The sequence below is a fragment of the Melospiza georgiana genome, chromosome 4 (assembly GCF_028018845.1).
Source record: "Melospiza georgiana isolate bMelGeo1 chromosome 4, bMelGeo1.pri, whole genome shotgun sequence".
In the NCBI taxonomy this organism is placed as follows: domain Eukaryota; kingdom Metazoa; phylum Chordata; class Aves; order Passeriformes; family Passerellidae; genus Melospiza; species Melospiza georgiana.
The window spans coordinates 42,978,809-42,994,959 of NC_080433.1; the positions used below are offsets into that span (position 1 = coordinate 42,978,809).

General features: G+C 36.1%; 1 protein-coding gene across 4 annotated transcripts in view; it reads right to left on the reverse strand.

Annotated features, from left to right (window-relative positions):
• Window positions 1–16,151, reverse strand: part of SYT1 (synaptotagmin 1) — a 333,690-nt gene that overhangs the window by 255,405 nt on the left and 62,134 nt on the right. The gene's annotated exons all lie outside the window — the stretch shown is intronic.

The following is a 16,151-nucleotide window of genomic DNA, read 5'->3' on the forward strand; positions in this document are numbered from 1 at the left end:
TGAATATCCTCCTTAGGAGGAAGTACTATCAGTATTTAATTTTGTCGGACTTGACAATATTTAAAAATATAAAATTACAAATAAAGATTCTTTTTAAACAACAAAAAAATTTAATAAAAATAATTAAAATAATCTAAAATACTTAGGAAGCTTTCATTTTTCATTAGTTAAGTATTAAGAAATAAATACTGTAAAAATGATGTAATTTTCTGTAAATGTATATACCTATTATTTGCTTTCTAATTTTTAGGGAATAAAGTCCACATCAGCAAGTGCATTGCATTGAATTTAGAGTCACCAAAGTCTGGGGGTACAAGAATTTACAGCTCCACATAATGTGTCTTTTCTATCTGAAAAGGAAAAAAGACTAAAGCCTTTGAATTACTCCAGGACCTAGGGTTTTAATGAAATAACTATCAGGAAAAGCTGGTTAAAAATGTTCTGACTTTCACAGTCAACAATTATTTTGTAGCTTGTGGCTGTCTGGATAGAATATCTTTATTTATCAAAACAACAAAGTGAAATTAAACTCATTAGATGCAAACCACAACATTAATAAAAAAAATCACTGCAATGTCAAGCACTCAAAGTTTAATTCAGTTTATTTCTGAGGTTTTATGGAAGTCTCAGAGTCACAATTTTTTTGTGGGGAGCTATGCTTATTCAGTGCCTAGGTTGTTTTTTCAAGGAATTTAAGGGGTTTACCTCTCCTATTCATGAATGCTCTAAAATTCATATACCTTACGGAAGAGACCCTTAAAATAAAAGAATTATTTTTGTGAGGAAATTTCTTTAAGATAAAAAAATCCACTAATTTTATACACCAAACAATAGATCCCTATTTCCTCTCCACGTCCATTTTTTTTTTCCCTCCAGCATGTAACATATATTGTATGTTCCTATATATCCAAGGCAACTCCCACTGAATTCCATTTTCCTGCCTTCCTGGCTCATTTCTCAAACATTCTCAGTTCTCTCGAGCTAGGATTACTCACTGATACTACTGGCAGTTATGCTGGCAGCTCTACATCTGCTGTCCAGATATCCAATTCCATATTAAATCTGTCTTCTCTAGAGCTCCCTGCCAATTCTGACTCTTTTTGTTTAGTCAGTCCCAGTTTCCCATTCCATGTCCAATTTTTATGCCCTTTCTCCTTATCCAGGTTGACTATTAATCCAGTGCCTCTGCCCATCAAGCCTCAGCCATTCCCTCCTCAGCTCAAGGCTGACCAATTTTCTGGTACTCTTCTGCCCACTGGGGTCCTGGTAGAGTTCTGTCTGGGATAACACACAGGGGAGTACCAAAAGCCATCACAGGAACTCTTTTTAGATCTTTTTCATCTTGCAACAAAAAGTCCATTGGATGATAGGGATGCAAGAGTTTATCACAGTCAGCCTCCAGAGTTCTCAGCCTCTGAAAAGCCAGAGCACATGTAGTAATGACTGCAAATGGGTATTTTTTATCTTTGTTTTATTAACAGATCCCTCTTCCCTCCGTGAATTCTCTTCCTTTCCAAAAGGCTTATGATTTTGCTAATTCTAGCGAATATTCACAGGCATGGCCACAAAAACATTCTGTCAGAATTGGCAATCCCACTGATAGGCAGAAGACCTAAATATGCCAAAAAGGAAACTTTTGAATATGACATGCAGTTTTGTGCTGGTATCTTAAAACTGTGTTGAAAAATCCTAGTTAGATGCAAATATTTCTAAGGAGACAGGAGTTAACGTCTGGAACTCAAGAAAAAACACATAAATCTATAGTACTTTTTAATATAGGTAACAATGAAGCATGAAACATGTTTCAACAAGAATTTTTAGGTTTTCTTAGAGATTTAAAACTACTTTTTACAAGTCTCTTAGGGAGCAGAATAGATGAACTCTCTCACTTATTGGATGAACAGTGCATAATACTTTGCATAATGAAATTAAGCAGCCTGAAGTACATGTGAACATGACTAATGAGACCAAATGCAGCAGGAAAACCAAGCAGATGGCTTGAGCGAGCTGGAACAGAGTAGCAGGGAGAGATCTGAATGTTTTGGGGTTTTGCAGGATACATACAGAAACACAAATACAATTTTTGCATTTCTGTATAACAGTGCATCTGTCAGCACTCTGGTGGTCTACAGACCACAAGTGAGAGCTTGCCAGAATACTAATAAAAACCTTTATGTGTTGTCTATGGAGACACAGAACACAAACAAAATGGAGGTTGGGGGTAGGAGTTGTTTGTTTTGCTGAGCCTTGCTTTTTTTCTTTTTTAATTGCATAAAAAGACACTTAAGCTAGTAGTATATTCTTAATGAATTAGTTCTTCATCAACAGCCTGAGTCTCAGACACCTCCTTAGTAGTATGAATATCTAGGGGGGAATGCAGTAAGAGAGAGAGAAAGGAGGCAGCAGGTATTAAAAAAATAAAAGAATGATGGGAAAAGGCTTTCTTATCAAGAAAGGTCAATGATCAACTTATAAAGGATGCTACCAGAAATACTGGAAGATGAAGATACATTCAGTTTGCTCTCACTGCTTTCTGGGAAAAAAACAAATCCACAGAAAAGATGAACTGTTCATTTCTGTAACAGGAGTACAATGAGGGTGAGCAGACAGCCTCACCTTGAGTGGTATTCAGGTGAAGGTATAGCTCTGCTCTGCATGAAACACATTCTGACACTGGCTATTTACATCTGCAAACTTAAGGGCTTGCCTGCAGTTATGTTATAAAGAACAAGCAGATTCAGAGAGAAAAAGTATAAAATTGAGCAAATTTACAATGCCATCCTGCTGCCATCTCTACCACAAATGACTGGGATAAAATGCCTTCGGATGTGTATTTTCTGACTGAGATTATTTTTTCACTAGAAAACTTTATGTGATGTTTTGAAAGGAAGCACAGACATCACCTCAGATTGCAATATAAAGGTATCTTGTCAACAAAGTAATTATAACCAATGTTCAAAAGAAAACTATTTCATTGATTTTTCTGCTCCTGTCAATAAGTATAGTAGTCTGTATCACTGCTGATGATAATGTTACAGCTATACCCCATCTACCACATATTTGACTATTACATGCTCCTAATATTCAGTGCTCACAACACAATTTTGTAGCGCAAAATACTTATATTCCCAACACAAACTGTTGAGGTACAAAAGTCACATATTCTTTAATCCCTTCAGTTCATTTTAAAAATGTATCTTTCCACTGTGTGCACTGGTCTCTCTTTTTTAAAAATTTAGAATATTTAGAAACATAGAAAGAGAATGAATAATTCCATGGAGCATCGTTATTCAGGCAAGAAAAGGGCCAAAACTCACAAAACCACAAACTTCTTTTAGTTCTGGAAGACAGTAGTAGTATTTCCTTTTTTTTTTTTTCCCAGGGCCTTCTGATGGTATTTTTTGTCTCCTGAGAGACAGAGGACTCAAACTCTACCTTTGTATATGTACTCTAACTTTAAAGGAAGCTGGTAGGAGTGAAGTGCAAAACAAACAGAAGAAAGTGGTTCTCTGCCCAACAGGCGAAAAAATCTATGAAACTGCCAGAAACATTATTAGGGGGTACAAGAAAATCTTAAAAAGCTGAATGGAGAAACTTAACACAAATTTAGAAAAGAGATTCATTGAGAGCTGGTGATATCACACCAGGTTTAGGAAATCCCTTGAGCTGAAAACAGTTGGAGGCTGGGAATTTTCTAGAGATGTGTTATGCACTCTCACTCTATTCTTCTCTTCTCTGGAAATCTGCTATGGCTTATTGGAGATAAGATGCTTAACACTGTAGATCCAGGGCTAAGAGAAACCCTGGTCTGAATTTTTGGAACCATTCTTCCATTTCAACGAGATACTCTGAATTTGTTTACACTGCTGCCTAAGCAAAGGCAAGGAAATGGATGCCTTCATATTCCAGGAATTAGTCAAAACCACTGCATGACACATCTGCATCACCCACTGGTCCTCAGTACTGTGAGACCACTTCTATTGAACAAATTTGTATGGCTTAAACTGGGTATGTCCATGATCATAATTTCATTAGCAATGGTTCCTGTTATTCAGAATGGTAAAGGAGAAAAATTTAAAAAATAATAATAATAGTAATACTAATAAATGTTAGATCAATTTTCTTTCCTTACATGGCACAGACAAGTGTAAGGCAGAAAAGGGTAAACAAAGAACTCAACAGGATGGTCTAAAACCTAGGAGGAACTAAGCTTCATTTTATGTGGTAAAGCAAGAGCAGAACACCAAGTGACTAGAGTAAAGAGTCATGTGAACACACAGACTTAGAACTGTCTGATCTGGTAACTGCAACTTGCAACTGTTTTCTTTCCCTGTGTGTTGTTTTAGGTATCCATATGGTACCACACAGCTAGACATTTATAAAAAATTACTTTGGTGACATGTGGCTAACATCTTTGAGTTGTCAACTTTCAAAAAAATGTGCCTGTCTCATATGTCAGTATTCCAGCTTATACGTGTTTTCTGGTTTTTCTTGTCTCAGCGGGATGGTTTTTCACCTTCCTCTTGGGGATATTTCTTTCCAGAAGAATTTGGACTGAATTTTTTGTTTATCTATTAAAATGATACAAAATTAGTGAAGGAAATTCTGGTCCATTTCTCTACTTTCCAATCAAAATCAGCACACAATACATACAGGCAAAAATACATGCTTTGGTCTGCACTTAAATGACAAGAAGACAAAAATATTATTTCGACTAGCACCCTACTTTATTGGTTCCCATTTGAAATTCTGGGTAAATATCACACTCCTGCTTCCACTTCACTTATGTATGATGTTACTTAGCAACATTCTTTTTGCTTTTGCTTCACTGATCATTAACATTAATTTTTTTACTATAGCAAAAGCAGACAGTGACAGACATCTTGCTTTGCTGTAAACATTTTTCTTCCACATGAATGCTGAATACTGAAGCATGCAATTAAAAGTAAGAATCAATAGTTCACTACAGAGCAAAAAATTACATTTCCTTATACTGTGCCAACTCCTACCCTCAAACTCTCATTCTGACCTCTTGTACCACACTAAATTCATGATCTGTAATTCCACACTGATCAATTCATTTACTTGCCATTAAAGAACAATTTCCAGCTTAAACTATTAGCATAACCTTTAATTTATGAAAGATATCAAACAAAATATCTTATACAGAACTCTCTGCAGAAGGAACAATTGGGTTTTTTCATGCCACAAGTGAAAATAACTTAAAGACATACAATTAACAAGCTGACAAGAAAGGGCAAGTTTTTGATGTTCTGTCTTCCAGATCTACAGACCTGTCAACCAGCAATTATTGAAGTGAACTAATGTGACCAGCTGACAACTTCTAATGCCATATTAAGAGTTTAATGTTCTTTGCCAGATCAAGCTGATGTACAGTAGGCACCTCTGTATCTAGAAAACTCACCACGTCCTTTTTAAGATGACAAAACAATCTTCACAAAGCTCTGGTAAACAGAAGCTCACCGTTTATCAAAATCCTGTGAACAACCTCAGGTTCAACTCTCTTCAAAGTTCATTGCCAGTAAGATTGGAGAAAAACATTTTCCTCTACAAACAGCTTTGATGAGTTGAGTCGACATTTTTCTCACATACACAAAGATAATCAAAATCCGCTTGCCAAGCATTGTTTCCCAACTGCAACATTTAAAGGAAGATTGCCATTTCCTCTGGCAAAGACTTATGAACATAAAAAAAAAAAAAGCTGTACTCATAAAATCAGGAAAAAACCCCTCAATCAAATTAGGAATCTCTAACAGCATGAACTTATCACATACATCCAGGCAGAGCTCTCTTGCAACTAGGGATCAGATAAAGATTTTAATTAGCTCCCTTGAAAATTGTTGTTTGCATTTAGAACAAATGACAAGTTCATCATCACCTCTTTATCATCCACTTTCCAGGAAGCTTCTTTGTCAGAATCTACACCAAAACCACGAATAGGTGCACATGCAAAGCAGTCAAATTATGGTAAATTACAACAAAGTGTCATTTAAGAGTGGAAACCCTTTGTATTTTAAGCTTGGAGCTCCTACTGCCTAACTGGGCAACACAGCTTAGATGGCAAGTTTTTAGAGTTGCACTTACTTGGAACCAGGAAAACATTAAAACACCGCATCCAACTCACAACAGTGAAACCAGGTTTGCATCAAGAATGACATAAATTACAACACACATGAGATTTTATAATTAGTTCAGACAAACAAATACATAGCACAGTAAATTCTGCCTTGGCAGAGGAAAGAGTACCAGGCCCACATATTTTTCAATCTGCATCTTCTATTCTTAACTTTCAGATATATTAGATGCATATAGATTTATGAACATAAATGTGTTAACAACCAATTCATCAGTGCAGAATAACCAGGCTGTAGTAAAGATAGCGTTTTTAATAACTTTCATTTGTCTTTGAGGTACTACTTTCTCAACTATAAGGAAGTGCCTGTCACTTAACAGGAGAGGAAACTAGTCTGTAGTGCCTCTACAAAGGTGTAGGTGAATCACAGTTTTACAGTCCTTTACTTTGCATCTTAACAAGACATTCTGAAAAACAGATTGTATAATAGATACTAATATTTCTCTCAAGACTCAAACCTGAAAGTAAATAACCAGATACAAATTTAGTACTGGTTGATTACTTGGATACCAAAAGTAAGTTTGTACTTATTGAGATAGTCCCCAGGTGATGAACAAGATGTCATGACCAATGGCTCATTATGCCATTACTTTATGCCATTACTTCAGAAATACTACTGAAAAAATCCACTTGTGGCAGATGAAGAGTCTACTCAGTTTTCTATGGATTTCATGAGGCTTGTCAATATTAGATGATCAGGCTTAAAAGATGTGAAGTAATGTATCAAAAAAAACAACTGCTCACCGAGAATCCCCAACAGACTATTAAGAGATACAGATAATTTACTTACCAGGGAAGTAATAACACAATGCCATAAAAATGTCCAAAAACCCCAAATGGCCACTGAAATAATCAGTTTCTGCAAAACATTTGTATTAATATTACTTTTTTTTCTTTTGTTTTCAATTTTTCAATCAACTATTATTTTAAAACTATAGATAAACTGACATTACTGCCTTATTTTTAGTTGGCATCTTTCTGACTACCTCTGAACAGCAGGATTCAGAAAGACACTGAAGTTTCAGATACTGTGGTAGGTTGTCCCTGGCCAAAGACTAAGTTTCCACCAGCCACCCATTCACATTACCTCCAAGCATGGAGGGGAGAATTTGAATCGCAGAAGCAAGGAAAAACTCATGGGTTGAGACAAAGCCAATTTAAAAAGTAAAGGGGAAAAATGGGGCAAAAATATACAAGTGAAGCAAAAGCCTTCCTGCCAGCATCCCAGTGCTCAAACAGCCTCCAAGCATCAGCTTTGATCACTGAGCATGACATTCCAAGGCACAGAACACCCCTCTGGTCGATGTGGGTCACTTGTCCTGCCTGTGCTCCTTACCAAGCTCTGGCACACCCACCCCAGCCTACTTGCCATGGACAAAACTAGAAAAGGCCTTTTTGTTGTGCAGGTGCTGCTCTGCAATAGATAAAACCCTGGTGTGTTACCACCACTGTTTCAGGCACTAACCTAAATCAGCAGCGTGTGAGCTGCGATGAAGTAAGTTAACTCCATCTGACCCAGACTCAATATAGGTACTCAGTCACAGTTCGTGACTCAAGTTAGCCAGCATGACATCTAACTGCACATAGTGACCTTCCCTCATTCTCTTTCTCTTACCATTTCCACCCTGGTTTCCAGGCACACTGGTGAACAAGCAACCAGGACACCCAAAAGCATTACTCATGCAGTCTAAATGCAACTCCTGGCAACACAGTACTCAAACCAGATGTCACCTCTGATGCCACAAGCCTCATTTCCATCTCCTTGATGTTCCACTTTCCTAAGGGCCGCACAAGAAAAATTACTCAACTGTCTTTGCTCCAGATAGTATATAATACACTTTATAAATACCTCATGCCCATAATTGCACTCTCCCCCTTTTCCCTCTTCTTGCTTTTCTAATTTCTCTAATTCCTTTCCTTAACTTATCACCTGTCAAAGCCTGTCCAGTTCTTGACATTCCTGATGTATTTAACATCTCTGAACATCCTTGTGCTTCATACATTTCTTTGATTTCCCTAAAAATCACAACTAGCATTCAGTCCACTAAGGAACTTCTCCATTGTATTGTCTATTCATGTCTCAAAGTCAGTGTTTTGTGCTTGAATGGGAATCATGCAGGTAAGAACTTACTAGTGACCCTTACTGATAGAAATGCAACTTCTAAAGTTTGTGATAGCAAATATGAAAAAAGAAGCAGAAATATGATTAAATAAGATTAAGTAAGTAATTATATTTCTCACACCATTTCATAGTTTACTTCAGGAATATTTTAACATAGAAAAAACAATACTGAGGCAAAACTTAATTTCCATGTTGTACTGAATTGCATTCAAAAAAGCAGCAGTTTTCTTGACTCACTGTCATGTTGTCAGTCCATATTGAACTGAAACAAATTGAAGAAGTAATTCATAATACAATATTATTCTCAGCAGTTCCACATGCTGTCCAGGCTATTTAAATAGTCTATAAATAATTGCTCAGAACAGCAAAACTGACAGTGTGCATAGACTGGTTGATGAATCATAAGGTATTTTAAGTAAAATTTTGCTTGATTAACTGTTTTGTTTTTAAACCACCCAGACCGTATTGTTTGATGTATCAGGACAGATCAAACTGTTCTCACTCTTTTACTGAAAACCAGACAAGCTTACAAATGATAAGTTCTATTGTATTATGGAATTGATGCCAAACAGAAGAGCTGTGCATTGTGTGATCCCAATTTTCCAATTTTTGGGCAAGTATTTAGCACCAGGTATTGTTAAATATGAAACTAACCCAGATATGTCACACACTTACAGCTTTGTGTCATATGCAAGTAATTTTAGTTTTTGTCTCCTCATTTTCAAAATACATTTATTTGTCCTCCTGAAGTATAATTCCTCATTCGAATTTTTTTTTGTCAGCTGGCATCCAAACTGATTATATCTAGAGTATCTTCACACAGAGGCATAAATGAACAAAGCCCACTGATTTGAGGCAAAGCATACCTGACTTCTGTCATTGTAAATGCTGCCAGTGCATACACTTCTTTGTTTAGACCAGCAGATGAGGTATTTGCATGTCTAAAGATGCACAAAAGCACCTAATGGAGATTATAAAAGCATCTAAATGAGGAAGCACCTTATTCCCAGCAACCTTCAAGGGAGTCAAGCATCTATTATAATTAGTCATTCCAGTAAAACCTACCATGTTTAACTCTGGTCACCTCCAATACTTCCAGTATTTCTAAACGATATCTTTAATAATGTCAATCAGAAATCTCATTTTCCAAAAGGTAAACATCAAAATTTACCAATCAAAGCAATAAAGAAAAATTTAAACGAGGGTATGAAAAATGTATTAGCTCTATCTTTTGGGGAAAAAAAAAAGCAAACATCTTAGGTAACACAATCAGCTTCATCTCCAGGTTTTGCAATTGCAGAGTTATTCCTCCTGGCATGCATACAGTTTTATACATATAAAACTGTACAATATAGTGCAATATAATATTTATGGTATAGCAAAGCTTTCCCTCACCTTCATGTGATTTCACTTTTTTACATGCTCCTATGGAAGTATTACAAATTAATTGCATGGATCACATTTTGTAGACACAGTATTGTATCAGTGCTGACTTCAAAAAACACTAATGAATTTGCTAACCACTCGGTCTCCCATGTGCATTTGAAGAATTAAGGATGTAAATTAATTTTTTAACTGTTCCTCTAGTTTTTGGTGGGTTGATTTTTGGGTGAACAAGAGTGAGGAGGGTAATGCTTACTTGGTTTTGCATGTGTTTATTGGATCCCAGATCCTTCCCTTCCACATTTTTCCCAGCTAATAAATACTCACTCTTTTTTCAGCTCAGTCATGAGATTTAATTAAGATGGAGTCCTAGCATGCTGAGTACTGTGCAAATATGCAGTCAAAAGAAAGAAAAACATTATAGCAATAAACCAAAGAGTTTAAAGAAATACTGACATTGGCATTGGAGGATCAGGACACAGCACCTAAAGTTACTTTAGGTAAACTGCCACTTCAAAGTCCTTTTTTCTGTTGGAAAATCAACTGTAATGCCTATCAAGCAGAAACATAGTAGTAAAAATGATGGAACACAGAATGGAAGCTAAAAACTCCCACCCTAATGAAGGTATAAAGACAAAAATAAACAGATGAGAAAAGAATGTCCTTGTTCCTAACATCAGAAGAAGCTTAAGGCTGTGGAACACAGGAAGTAAACCACCAGTGTTTCAATAAGCACATAAGCTTTTCCTTTATTAACTCCTCAAAATGGTATTTCAAGAAATAACAATAAATGGCACATTAAAGTGCTGCTTCTATAAGAGTAGCAGAAAAGAATAGTATTTCATATTTTGCTGTATACTATTTAGATCTCTTTTGGTATTCTATTCTTTTATGTGCTACAGGAGTATGCAAAGCTATATTCAGTTGAAATGACACATCCAAACAACTCACCTCAGAGACTATTTAGGGCAAGCATGCCAGCACATCAAACAGTACAAGCTACAACAGAGAGATGCAAGGACAAGCTCTGCTACTATTTCAGGCTGTCTCTTGTGGAGAATTTAGGTGCCAGTTATGAAGATCATATAAATGTTTTATGCTTTGCACAATCACTATTGATTAATTATGACCTACATTAGCATTCGAAAAGCCTCAGCAGTAAGACCCTGTAAGACTGCAGACAGTCATTTCAGGTGAATTACTGGTGTGATCCTACAGAATGTCAGTAAATAAGGAGATCATCTCACCACAATAATTATCGAGGCAGTAGAAAAACAAAGTAACAAACTGCACAGCAGTGACATGTTATCTAATCACAACGTTGTGTTTGTGTAGAGCTTACTCTGAAATGCATCCATTTGAAAATACAAAACCCTTCTGATGTGGCTATTCTAACATGCATTATTAAACTCCTGAAAATAAGGATTTATATAATGTAAGATACATCTGTAGTTTTGGATATACTAATAACCATCACTATTCTGGCATGGTTTTGTCTGTTCTTTGAATACCATGCTCAGAAAAAAAACAGTATATGAGAATGTAACATCTCAGGGCAGGATGTCCCACCTTCATTTAAATAGCAGAGGACACGGATGTCCAGTGAGCTGGGCTGGAGAGGAGGGTAGTGGGCTGCCACAGAAGCTATTTGCAGCAGTTAATACTGGAAGCTTTCACAAATCCGTGACTGGAACTAGAGTAAGCTTTACTCTGACTAACAAATTGCTGACAGCAATTAAAAATGACCCAATTATTTCTGGAAAAAATAGCTCTTTAAAACTTTAGGGTGAAATAGAGAGATGGAAAGAGTAAAAAAGCAAAATGATCGTGTAGGAAAATTCAGTAGCATTTTAGTTGAAAACAGAAAAAATTAATAACATTCTTTATTGTCTTTCAATGAAATAAAAGAATAAAACAAGCTACTGTAATTGTTATTTTAACAACAGGTTTTCCCATAAATAGCATTTGTGCTTTAATTACAGTGTTAAAGCTGAATGAAGAGAATTTACTTTGCTGCATATTGTTTCTTTATAACCATTCTTTATATTACTCATTAAACTGGCATGCCATTGACATAAAAGTGCACTTTTATTCTATTCCTTTAAATCACTGAAGCATCTGTATCCTTAGCACCAACTTAACTACTGATGAAGCTGAAAATGTTGTCAGCTGAGCACCTTTATCCCTTTCAGCATAATCTAGTATCTCAGTGATTTGTGAGAGTAGAGGCTTACATAACATTCCCAGATAGACCCACATAGCTATAAACCTTTCTACTACCATAACACGGTTTCTTAGTTGCTGTTATTGTTCCTCTGGGAACTTATTTGCTAGTGAAATTTTTCCCTCCATATAACTTAACCAACCCTTAAAAGGAATCCTTTATAAATACTTAAAATTATGAGAACAACAAATCACTTACAGAGAATATATTCTGAAAGTAAGTTTCTCTAGTAACAGATTCTGTGACACAGTGTTCGTTAGTTATTTTTTGTTACAAATGAAACTTCTGAGGAAAAAAACAAAATTCCAGAGTTTACATTTCCTAAATCCTCTCACACTGCAAAGGCCACTAAAATTCAAAACAATCCAAATAGTGGTTCCTGACCCTATTTAGAGCCTCAAAACATAGTGTCTGCGAAGAACAGTACACATTAAAGCAGTCAGTAGTACTACTTGCCTGGCCAAACTCTATTCAGCACAAAGGCTGCAGAAATGAGCTCTGTAATTCTGGCTATGATCAAAACTGACCTTATAATTATATGTTCAAATATGTTTCCTGGGACTTGCACCCCCTTTCACTGTTATATTCATCTGCTGCCTCTTGTCTTAAACTGAACTGCTATGCCACTGCATCTTTGGTCATTATACACACCAAACATCACAAATGATGGATCTATATTTCTTGACCAGGTGTCAGAGCAGCCCTGTAGCAGGAACTGCTGGGAGCTCCATTATATTCTCCAACAAGCATAAGAGTTAAGCTTCTGTTTTAAAGGTTTCATCCAGCACAGCTCTGACACTTTTTCTGGGAGGAATGAGCTGGTAATTCAATGAGGATGAAAATGCACCATGACAAATTCCTTACAGTATGCAGTCCTAAACAAGCTAAGGACTCCTCTAAGTTACACAACAAGGCACCCCAACAACGAGCCAGAAAAGTTTTGTGAAAGCTTGGCCACCTCTGTTCTAAAACACATCCTGCTCTCCTGTAGTAAGTGTGAGTCAACACAAATTTGGCAAATGTGGCCACACACACACACATGCACAGCTTTCAGTCACAGAAATTATCCATGACCCTTCATGATCCCTTTCCTGGCCATGCAAATGTAATTATACAACACTGTTCACCAAAGTAAGAGAAAACAATAATAATACTAATTAAAAAAATTTTAAAAGGGAAAAAAGCAGGAAATCTCTAAAGCAACCCTATGATCCTTCAAAGCAAGAAGTTCTGGATTTAGCTCTGTATTATTAAATCAATATAGAAGACTTTTACCCTATGGTTACAGCACCCACTATCAAAATCCATTAAAAAAGGAGCTGGAAATTTTCTTAGTACTGAATTATGAAAATTAATATAGTTTCTTTTGAAATACCAAGCTGAATCAACTTAGTGGCCCAGTATCTGGCAAGCAATGCAACACAGTATGGAGTACCTTAATTATTCATAAGCTTGAAAGACACTACATTCCTTCAAAAAGGCAGAAAATTATTTATTATAATTAATTATACCCTATCCCCTATTAATTATATCCTACAGACAAAGAAGGTCAACAAAGTTAGCAGAAGTTACTCTAATGTTTGTGTTGGGTACATAAATAAAAAGTAAATAATAATATAACTTTGATCTCTGACTTTTTTCCCTTTCATTGTTTCCGGTTAACCCAAACATGTCTAGAACCATTCACTGTCACTGTGTGCTCTCAGGTGACTAAATTATTATAGTACATTAGTATACACTGTTTAACTTTATATTAGACTTCTATTTCACTGCATCACAGGAGCTGCGGTTGCCTCCAGTGAACATCTTTCTCCACAAGGCTCAAAATATTTTTTCTTTTCCTTTTCTCCCCTCATCTTTCTCATTGCTGGGTGGGTAATTGCAGTCCCCCTTTTTCTCATAGCAGGAAATTGGGTTCTACCCCAGTAAAAGACCTAAGCCCCATGACCCTCCTGGCTCTTCCTTCCCTTGCGCAGACGGTGCCTGCTTAGTGATGGCCTTTCCTTATGGTATTTTTCTTTTCCTCTCTTCTCCTTTTGCATTCATTCCTGTTCTCTGTGTCCAACTTCAAAGTTTTCACTCTAGGGTGCTTCATTTCATCCTTATTAAGCTCACACATTCAACCTGTCTCCCAACTACCACTGGACTGATATTTTCCATTTCCTCCTTTCAGTCTTCCAAAACCATACTTAATCTGAACACTAAGTTGATTTAACACAAAAAAGAGAGGTTCATATGTTCTTCTAACACATTTTAATATGAAGTGTGAAAACTATTCTTTAATTTTATTTGTACAGGATAGGCTAGACTAAAACCTGAGAAAATAAATTATGCTGCTCCTTTGAATATCTGCCTAACCCAATGTATAAGGAATGTATTGTAAGCAAAAAGTTACTTCAAAGTTTTCTGTATGGAATTAAGGATTAAGATCAAAAGAGGTCTGCTGTTTAATTCAAAGATGTTTTAGTACTCAAAAATATTTGCTCTTTGTAAACAACTATATACATGCACATGGGCTGGGATTAGCAATAAATATGTCTGTACATAAGAACAAACAGTGAAGTATTTTTCACCTATATGAATAAAATACCAAGAAGAAAAATGAGAAATGTATCAAAATGTAGTGAAGATGGTACAGACTTTAGGATTAGGGTGAAAATATTGAATGCAGAGATGAAGACGTATAACAGGAGTAAAAATATAAATGATCAGTTAATTATGAAATTAGAAGAAAAGCTCAAGAAGATTAAGCTGAGGGTGACAGAACAATTCCCAGCCCAAAATCTGAAAGAACAGGCAGAGGATATTTCAGGTAAGATCATTATCTTGTCCTATAGGTATGGAAGAGAGTAGAATAGTGTGGGGTGGCAAAGTAGGAGAGAGGAGAAAGCCATTAGAGCATCAGATGGTTGGAAAGCTTTTCAAAAATGTGTATTTTTTCAAAGGAAGTTTTCAGAGTAGCTGCATTTAATTTAAAGACACACAGGTCAAGGGAGGATGAGTAGGCAGATCATACTGTATCAATTCAGTAGCTATCTTCAAAGTTCTGGGGATTATTAGACACTGGAAATGTGGGAGACCTCACATATTGCAAGTTCAGATAAGCATTTTTCATATCATGCAACATGGGAAATCATTACTCAGTTGACATAAAATTAGGATTAATATCAGAAATATTAGGTCAGTAAGTGACTAAGGGGGAAATGAAAGTGGTTACTGTTAGAAACTTTCAGGCTAGAGGAAAGCTATTAAGAGAGTTCCTCAATGACCAGTCTTGGGAGAAATCTTTTTATTTTTGTAACTACTTTAGCCAAAGTGCCAGTACTATATTAGTGACATATCCTGGTAATTCATTTCTGAGGAGATAATCAATACCAAGGAGCATTGGGATATTTGTATGCAAAGAACTGGGTGACCTTGAGAACATGAATAACACCAGTGAAATAAAAATCTAGCATATAAATGGCAAGGCCATCCCCCCAAGGACTAATAAAATAATTTCTTCCATAAGCCAGAATTTCATCAGTTGAAAATGACCGAGGTGGAAAAGGATAAGTCATAGGATTTAAGTTTGAGCTGTTAGTGTTCTATGGACAATGCAACTCTAAGCTGCATCAAACAAGATTTTTCAGGAGAGAAGGAAATACCAATATGGGCAAAATCTAATCATTGCTATCTCTAAATTGCCATAGAACCCTGTTCATTCATGTTAAAGAATGATAAGCCTAAATTGGAAGATGTGGAGAAAAGAGGTGCCAACATGATCAGAGAAATGGAAAATCTATCTGACAAAAAGAGAATGAAAATGCTTAAGCATATCTGGTCTGGTGAAATGAAAGTCAAGAGAAAATATGCCAGGGAACTGAATAGCAAAAGGAAGGAAAAATTATTCAGTCTAGGAGGCACAGCTGGCATAAGAACAAATAAATAAATATAAGGTGGCCATGAATAAAATTAGGCTGCAAATAAAAATAAATTAAAAAAAATCTAAACATTAAACCAATGAGAACCTGTAACAGAAAAAATGGATGCAACTCCCATTCCCTTCCCAGAACTATTCCTGCCCTGTGCCTTACAAGCAGGGAAGATGGATCAATATGAAGGGCTACTTGAAACAGTAAGGAGCTGGAGTTGGCAGCCAAGGAGATCCCTATCTATCTTCTTTTCAAAATTCCTTAAACAGCAACTACCATTTTTCAGGAGAAGCTATGTATGATAAATAGAGGACAACAGAATATGAGTCTTCACTTTACAGAATCATACACAGT